Source organism: Martes martes, assembly GCF_963455335.1.
Source record: "Martes martes genome assembly, chromosome: 14".
NCBI classification, from domain to species: Eukaryota; Metazoa; Chordata; class Mammalia; order Carnivora; family Mustelidae; genus Martes; species Martes martes.
The window spans coordinates 47,975,742-47,985,059 of NC_137902.1; the positions used below are offsets into that span (position 1 = coordinate 47,975,742).

The following is a 9,318-nucleotide window of genomic DNA, read 5'->3' on the forward strand; positions in this document are numbered from 1 at the left end:
CCCTTTTTCCTTTTCGCCTCTTTCTCTCCCTCGCCTTTCCTGTCCCTTCTTTTGCTTTTTCTTCCCCGCTCCTTAGTCCCGGCCCTCTCCAAGCTTTCCCCCCTCTGTGGCTCGGAAGAGCTTCGCGCGTCACCCCCCCACCCCCGTCACTCACCTCCCTTTTCTCTCCCCCTTCTTCCACTTCTCCCTTCCCGCCCCCACCTCCCCTCTCCTGCAAGTTTAGAGTAGGAGAGAAATGCTGAGCCTGGGAAGGGACCACATCGGGGAGGGGGGAAAACCACCGGCACCCACGGTACCCCCTTAGTTCGCGCGCCCGGGACTAGAGTGCACTTCGGGCCGTGAACGCTGTCAGGTAACCTATTTGGGGGTAATCGAGTTGCTAGCAAGGATCGCCCAAGCGTTCCCCCGGAGGTGACTTTTGGGTTTGTTCCCAAAGCCCAGGGACTGACTAGTGGGGAGAGTAGAGGAACCACCCCCCCCCCCAACACAACACAAACACCGTCACCACCAAGGGCAACGTTGGGGGAGGTTGGAGCGCGGTGTCCCCGACAACCGGGAAGGACCAGGGCGCAAGGTCTGACCCTGGTACACTGCGCGGTCCAGAGGCCGGCGGATCTCCGAGGCCGTCCGGAGCGCCCAAGGCCCAGTGTACGTGGGCGGGGTGGGGGCGCCGGGACCCAGGCCCAATTCTACGTTCGGGACTGCGCACTGCCCCAGGGGCCGCGGAGAGGGATGGCACTCACAAGGCGCAGCGGGGTGCACCCACTCGCGGGGTTCCCCTTGCGGAGCCACCCACGGAAGCATTTAAGTGCGCACCCACCTTGGCTGATGTCCACTGCCACTCACACGGAAACTCCTACACAAACAGCACACACACTCGCGCCCACACTCAGTTTTACAAACACGCTTCCACACGTGCGCACACACAAACACGCACACACGTACACTTTCCCTCACAAATGTACCCGTGCACACGGCCATAGCCACCGCATTTACACATACGCAACTGCACACAGACACACACATCGCCGTACAACCAAATACACTCGAAAAAACCAAAAACATGAAACATTCCCCCGTGCATGAAATCCTCACGCTCACGTACACACACAAACCCATATCCTCCTCCCACTCCCTCTTTCACACCCAGAACCACCCCCCTCCACCGCTTGTGATTTGCGGCAACCCTCAGTCCCAAATCATAATCGGCGCCCGCGCGGCGCGGGTTGGACACACACACTCGCGCGCACGCAAGCACTCTCCTCCCTGCACAGGCGGGGGAGGCTTCGGCCGGCGCCCGCTTCGGATTCCAGGTGTGGCGGTGGCTCCGCGCTCCGTGTTTTGCAGCCTGCCGCGGTGTCGGAGGCGAGGCGAGGAAGGGAGCTGGAATAACAAAGGCAAGTTGGGGAGAGCGCAAGGGGGCGCAGCCCGGGCAGGGCCGCGGGGGGAGCCCTGCATTGCCTGGGCTTCGCAGGCTGCGAGGGTCTCGGGCGCCAGGAGCCGGAGGTGGGGGGGGGGGGTGTGGGGGTTGGTGAGGGTCGAGGGGCGGGGCCGCGGCGTGACGTCAGAGAACAATGACACCGCCGGGGGCGGGTACCCGGAGGCAGCACGGGCGGGGGTCTCCCCCGGGAACTGAGACTAGCGGAAGATGTCCAGGACAGGCTAGGGCCATTGCCTGATTGACGAGGCCCGCTTGGGAGCGCGGACGTGCCATGCAGACTCGAGGATCGTCCAGGCCTCCTGGGCAGTGTTCAGCGCCGACCCTGGGCCAGCGTGAGGAGCAGGCCAGAGTACCCTCCCCCCTCACCCTATTTAAAAACATCCTTCAGTGGGCATCTCTGACCTCGGCTTGAACTCCTTCAGGGCCGGCTAGATCACTCCTTCCAGCACCGAGGGAAAGGAAGCAAAATGAATTTGCCAGCCCTGAATTCATTCTCAAGGCTTCGCTAGTCTGACAGCCCGTGAACTCGGCTTGGATTCCTGAGGGCTCAGAGGGCTGCGGCTCAGGTCCACAGGGGCCTGGGAGGGGGATGCCGGGAACCTGCCTAATACTCCCAGGGGAAATTCTGCCGCCCCGAGGCCAGTAGGTGCATGGGAAGGCGCTCCTTTCCAGGGCCTCAATCTTTAGACCTGTCATATGGACTGTTACCAAGCTTCCGTTTTTGCACAGGTGGCAGATGTGTACCCCTGGGGAAGGTGGATGGCATGATAGCCTTCCAGACCTCTCAGGACACCAGAGGAGCACGGTACAGTACATTCCTGTGGGAGTACATTCCTGAGCCCCTCCCCCTCGGCCTCTGGGTGGCCCAGGACCCTAAGTCAGGACACGGGGCGGGGGGGGGGTAGCTCCAGAAACCCCTAAAGGCCTGACCTAGGGTTGGAAGGTGTAATTCAGCTGGCTGAGTGGTGGCTGGAGCCACAACTGCTCCCTCTGGGAAATCTATAGCATCGCAATAGCCAGAAAGCTCCCCGCCCCCCACACCACCCCAGCTCCAAAACCTCAAGTCAGAGTTTCCGGGTTTAAGAGCCTGGAGGGCAAGAATCCAGCCTCAGCCAAGACCTAGATGGGTCAGGATGGGTCAGGATGCTCTCCTTTCAACATTTCTGTCCAAATTCCTCACTAAGTGACAAGGGTTCCCCACCTCCAGGAAATAGGGAATGGAGGCAGCCTTGGGGGTGATCACTTATGTTCAAAAGCTCCTGTCCAGAAAATCCCCCCCCCCCGGACCCCCCTAATTTACATCTGAAAATTAGCGTGCTACTACAGAGAGCAGGGGAGCCAAGCCCAGGATACAAAGAAGGCTTGAGCGAAGGTGACTTCAGCTCTTCCTAGCTGGGCAAGCATGACAAGATGGCAGCAAGTCCGAGACACCTTACCTGGGCCCTGGGTCTGCCCAGGCATCTCGGGGATCCTGGCCTCCAGTCCTTGGGACTCAGACCTTTGCTGTCTCTATTCATCCTTCAGAGAAATAACAAGGCTGACTGGATCCCTGTGGAGTCTTGGAAGAAGTTATGACTTATTTAGTACCTACTGTGTGCTGGGTACTATGGTGAGGGCCTCTTAGCATGAGCTCATTGAATTCTCACACTGCCTTGAGTTAGATGCTCTATTACCATCTCCCCCTCAGAGCAAACTACACTTGGAGTCCCTTGGTCAATCAGGATTCCAACTCAGGCTCTCATTAACAATGTTTCCTGTTGACATCTTAGCCCAGCTCTGCCTCCTCATCCATAGACCCTCTGTGTGGTCCCGGACAAGTTGCTAGCCCTCTCTGGGCTTCTTTAAACCAAGGGTGAGGTCTCATGGCAGTGGCCGGGGGATTATGTGTCCTGAGCCTCCACCCTCCTGGCCCTGGCTTCTGTGGGCCTGGAGAGCTGGGGTTGAGGCAGAGGGGAAAGCGCTTTCACTTCCCAGCCACTGAGAAGACAGATACCACTCAGCCAACGCAGGGCCGAGAAATCACATGGCTCTGGAGGCAGCTCAGTGCATGGGGCCAGCCTGTGGGTGCCAGTGCAGGGTCCTGCCCACACCTATCTTCAGAGTAGACTGACATTTTATTAACTGCCTTGCCTTCCAGGAACCATGAGCGGGAAAGAAGGCCATGGCTTAGGCCTAGGCCTGGGGAGAGGGGAGCCAGGAGGTCCAGGAGGCCGGGAGGAAGGCAGTGGGAAGAGACCGTGGGTCCTAGGGGGAGCGGAGAACCCGTACAGGGTGTAGGGACTATGGCCTCCTGAGCTGGAGGCCCTCAGTGGGCTGGGCAGCAGGGGACCAGCACATGTGGGGGTGAATTCTTGTCTCTCCAGGACTGCCTTCTCTGTCTCCAGGATTCACCCCTGTCTCCCCGAAAGGGAGCCTAGGGACTAAAAGGGCCGGAGAAATGTCACCTTGTTGAGAGCTTCCTGTTTCCAAGGCATTTCTCATTCCATCCTCTGCATAAGCCAGAAGGTATAATTCCCCACTGAGGACAAAGGCTCAGAGAGGTTAAGTGGCCTGCTTAAAGTCTCACAGTTATTCTGTGGGTGGGGCTGGACCTCAGGGTTGAGAATGAGGACTTGCCTTCATTCATCACCAGGCCATGGTACAGACAAGGTGACTTTCTGAGCCTTGGATGGGGGAAAGACTCACCTGCCAGGGGATGATCGGGTCCCCTCCCATGGTAGTGGGGTCATGGGGAGTAGATTTAGTCTTCACACCCTGGTGGATCCAGGAGGCATCTGGTCCCTGCCCAGCTCTGAGGCAACTGTGTTTCTAGTGGTGGGTGGTTGGGCCCAGCAGAGAGTAGGTGTGCCCCTCATCACAGCAGGGACCCCTGGGATGCCTCCTCTCTCTATGACAGTCAGGTTGCCCACTCCATTCTCTGAGGCTGTACCTGCCCAGCCTCCTGGCCTTGGCTCTCCAGATCTTGCCACCAAGTATGCCATCTTCTCAGTTCCATGATGGTTCCAGACCCAGCTCAGCCACCACTCCCTTCTTCTGCTGGGAGGCCCAGGAGAGTCAACGGAGAGCCTGCTTTGGGAGCTGGGACACCTTTGCTCCCAGCCCACCACTGTCCGACTTGCAGTGTGTCATGAGTGCCTCACAGACTCTCTCCGTGCTCCTGTTTCCCCATCTGTCAAGTAGGAGAGTATGGGACATGGGACATCCAATGTTCTTCTGGCTCTGACTGAACCCTTACTCTTGAGCTATAGTGTACTCCAGGGTTTAGGGTGGCCCTGCTTTGGGGAATGCCCTCAGTGTCTCCTTTGGCTGTGTAGGAAAAGGAAAACATGTATACGCAGAGGGGATCGTCCAGGGCTATGAGTCGGTCATGACCTTAACACCTTGCTTCCCAAGGTACCACCCGTCTTCTGAGCCTGCAATGGCCCCTTTTCCAGTGATGAAACTGAGCCCAAAAGGAGGTGGTGGCTTTCCCATGGCCACACAGCTGGGAAGTGTCAGAGCGGGAACAAGAACCAGGTGTCCCAACACAGGGCTCTCTTCTCTGCTCCAACGCTGCCAGAGAGCCACCTGGGAGCTAGGAGGTCCAGCACTCCTGGGGGGCCTGGAGCAAGCAGCAGAGGAGAATGAAGCCTCCTCCCTCTATGCTGGCAGCTCCGGCACCCCGAGGGAAGGGTCCCTCCTCTTTGGCACTGGAGCGGGTAGGAGAAGATCCCAGAGCTTCCGTGTCTCCCCTCCTCACCTGGACAGCAGTCCTCTGGCCTCAAGTCTCATAGCCCCTTGCCCTGCCCCATGCAGGTAGCCATGCTGGATGGCTTTTAGAATTAGCAGCATTCTATACACACTCCTAGCTCCTCGTGTTCTTCCTGCCTCCTGGGACACACCCCTGCCAAACTTTAAGGCCACACCCACGGCCACATGCTCAGAGGCCCGCCCCATACCACCCGCAGATGTGCTGTCTACCTGTTCTCAGCCCCCACGTGCTGCTGCCCCTGCCTCCCCCATCATCATTATCACCATAATGATTACGTATTAAATTTCCTACTCTGTGGCAGACACCGAGTGTCTCATGCCCACAAACTCCTCTCGTCTTCGCAAGAGCTGATTTTTATTAGCGGTAGTAATGTCTCCAATTTTGGAGATGAGAAAACTGAGGCACAGGGAGTTTTGTCTGTCCAGCATGACACCTCACTAGGCTGGGAAATTATTTTGATGTGCACCCATCTCCTCCCAGGCTGAGACTGCGGGCCAGAAGCTGGCTCACTGCTCTATCCCATCACCCAGCATAGTGCCCAAGTGACTGACAGGCGGTCAAGGGCAGGGGGAGATGCAAGGGGCGCTTAAGGATGAGCCCGGCCCCGTCCTCCAGGAGCTCATAGGCTATCAGAAAGGACCGTCCCCAGCAAATAGCACTCTGAAAGTCTGGGGAAGGAGGGGAGTTGGCATTGAGTGGCATCTGGAAGGCAAGCTCTGCTGGGGAAACGACCAGAGTGAGGCATGGACGTGCCCCAGTCTCCCAGCAAGTGTGAGGCAGCAGCAGGCTGGACCCCAGGCTCCCAGAATGATGTGCCTTCTCGCACCTTGCAGCCAGCTGTGGGGGGCTCCCTGAGTCTGTGCTGTTTTTCAAGGACACACGGTCCCAGACGCCTTCATGATGCTGAGCTGTTCAATGAGTGGCTCTAGTTCTTCTCTCCCCTCTATTAAATTTTTTTTTTAAAAGAAGAAGAAAGAAAGAAATCCAGGCATTGTTCCTGACTGCAGCTGGTGCCAACTAGAATCCCGCCGAACAGAATGGAGCCGAGAGCCCGGCCGCCAGGGGCCTGGCTGCTGACACAGGGCCTTTCTATTTTGCTTTCCCCCCGGGGGCCCAGGCTGACGTTTCGTCCCCTCCATGGGCACCCTCTCCACCTGCCTCCCTGGCCCCAGCTCTGAGTCTCCCACTGCCCTCAGCCCCTTTGCAAAAATCAGATGCCACTTGGGAGGGCTCTGGAGCACCGCCACCCCCTGCTTTCCTTCCTCATCATCCGCAACCCAGAGTGAGCTGGACTCCCTCCCTGTCCCCCACTCTACCAAGGCGGGGGCTTCAGATGCCTGTCTAGGAGAGTGGCAGAAATCCTTTCTCCACGGAATCATTTGGAACACTGGTTTGATTTCAGAACATACCAGGATTTTCCATCCCACCCCCACCCGACTTGGCAAGTGCCAGTCCAAGCTCACCCGTTAAGGCAATTTGCAGCAGGGAAGGTTTGGGGGTTGGGAGGGGCGGGGTAGGTGGCAACAAAGAGCTCTGCAGGCACAGAAGTGCTTTCTAAAGTTCCTGGTTTGCCTGCTGCCTCTGCTTCAAGAGACTTGGTCTTTGGAGGAAGAGGATTCCCCAAACTCTCCCTTGCTGCCTTCATTTCAGCCTCCCCTCCCTGTCCCTTTAGAACCTTGAGTTCCATTTGGCAACATCCCACACCTCTGTTCTCCAAAGAGCCTGTCTGACCCAGATTACCCCAAGAATCAGCCCAAAGAGAGCGGCCACCTGGCCACTATCCCATGTCCACTGGGAGCCCTGGGGCTTGGCCTGGCCCTCAAAGCTGGCTTCCCTAGACTCCCCTTTCCTCCTCTGGGTACAGCACTCAGAGTTTGTAAAAAGCACTTTCTGTCTTACCTGAGTGCCACGAGGCAGGCAGAGATCGCGCAACTCACTTTGTAGAGAAATAAACTGAGGGTTCAAGGGGCCCAGTGGTTTGGCCAAAGTCATACAGGAAGAGGCAGAATTCATATTTGAACCCCAGTCTTCTGATTTCATGTCACTAAGCAGGTGTGGGGACCTGAGTGGTAATGGTCTCAGAGGATGGCTGTCAGAGGACAGGATCCCAGACACACTGATTCATGTCACAAACATTTATTGACTGCAATTTGCCAGGCACAAAACTAGGCACTGGGAATCCGACAGTGAACAAGACAGATAGGGTCTCTGTCACAGAGCTTACATTCTATTGGAGGAGAGACAGCAAACGGACTATGCAGGAAGGTGTCCTCGTGCCCACCAGCCCGGCGCATGTGCCCCGAGTGAGCCCTGGCTAGGAGGCTGGAAACACAGGTTCTGGTCCCAGTGTTGCCCCAACTCCCTGTGCAATGCTGGAGAAGACTTTCTACCTGTGAAATCTGCAAACATGTGGCACCTTACGCATTTCCTCAGGTTCCTGCCCTACTCCCAGCCTCTGAGTCAAGTGGTTAATGATTTCCTAGCATGAATAATTACTCTGATTAATTTTTTCTCAAACCTGACTTTTCATCAGCTCTCAGAGCCAGAAAGGGGCTTCTGAGGTCATCGAAGCGAGAACCCCTAGGTCTCATTCTTCTCAGGAGGCGACTGCCTCTGCTTGCATCCTTCTGGGAATGGGGAGCTTGCTCCCTCACATGGCAGACACTGCGCAGTGATGTGCTGGTAAGTGTTTAACATCTGGCTCTCCAAAATGGGGAAGACCTGATAGATAGCGTTTGCCGATGTCCATTGTATAAATACTCCCCCTGTGGCCAAGGTCAAGCTGCTGACTTCACAACACCCAGCTCCCACAGTTCCAGAAAATTTAGCCATCAGCTCTTGTGAGCCAGTCCCAGCTGGCTCCAGCACACCACTGGCCTGCCCCAAAGAGAAGCCCTATCCAGCTTTACGTCTTGGGAAGTTCTTCCTGGTACGGAGTGAAACATATAATTCTCAGGAGCTCCAGCCTGAAAGTCCTGAGCTACTTCTCTGGGGTGTCATAGGACAAGGGGCCCCGGAACCTCCATGAAGCCCTTCGGGGAATAGGAGTTGACTTCTATCTCCTCGTGATGGGGAAGTTCCCGGGCGAAGTGGGGTCAGGGTATACTCACCCTTCCTCCCTGTCTCTCCTTCCTCCCTCCCTTTCACAAATTATTTGTTGCGCCTCTCTGACCCATCAGGCACCTGCTAGATGCTACGGCCCCGGTCACCCGTGTCTTTGCTCACACCGGCCCCTCCAGCCTGAAAGTCTTCCCGCTCAGCCTGCCCACCTTGGAGGCTGTGCTCAGATGTCATCTGCTCTCAAAAGCCGGCCCTGCCCGCCACCGCTTCCCTCCCGGGGCAGGCAGGCGCCCGCCCTCCTACAGCCTTTCTCAGTCCCTGTTGCCACTTATCACTTTCTACCTTGGATTACAGCTATCTGTGTACTCGGCTTATCTCTCTGCCAGACTGAGAGGCAGCGGGCTTGCCGAAAGAGTGTGGACTTTGGAGCCCCGCGACCTGGCGCTGAATCCCAGCCTTGCCACTTGCAGCTGTGAGCCCTAGGGAAGCTCCTACCACCTTCTGAAGGCTCAACTTCTCTATCTGTAAAGTGGGGCTGGCCATCACTCCTTCCAAGGTGGTCTGACTGTTAAGTGGGATAAGAAATGGAACTCCCCTTTCCTGTTCCTGTCTGGGACTCCCATCTCTAGGGGACAGAGATTGTGTCTGGTGCTTCTGTGTGTCCTCTGGTTATGACAGCAGTATAAATATTAACAACAATGGTAAATACATATAGCAGTGTGACTACGTGCGGGCTATTGTTCTAAGAACTTCCATGTGCTAACTCATTTCATTCTCACAACAACCTTGTGGCATCAGAACTATTCCTCCCACTGATAGACGAGCAGTCTGAAGCACAGAAAGGTTAGCTAACAAGCCCAAGGTCACACAGCAAGTGGGAAAGCTGAGATTTGGATCTAGGAAAATCGGCTCCAGGGCCTTAGCTCTGGAACACTGTATTAAATGGCCATGGTAGAAGGGCTTGGAGGGGCTTAGAGAGCTGTGGAACAGGGGGGCTGTCCACGGGGTACCCCAGCCTGTTGACATTCTTGTCCTATCCTGTGGGGTCAGGGTGGACAGAGAAGCT

The 9,318-nt window shown here is 56.5% G+C and overlaps 1 long non-coding RNA gene across 1 annotated transcript; it reads left to right on the forward strand.

Moving 5' to 3' along the window:
- The first annotated feature begins 1,263 nt into the window (after window positions 1-1,263).
- Window positions 1,264-8,996, forward strand: LOC308355441. The gene is made up of 4 exons (XR_013967967.1): window positions 1,264-1,397; window positions 2,171-2,246; window positions 7,726-7,874; window positions 8,372-8,996. It is a non-coding gene; the product is annotated as an uncharacterized lncRNA (long non-coding RNA).
- The last annotated feature ends 322 nt before the right edge of the window (window positions 8,997-9,318 follow it).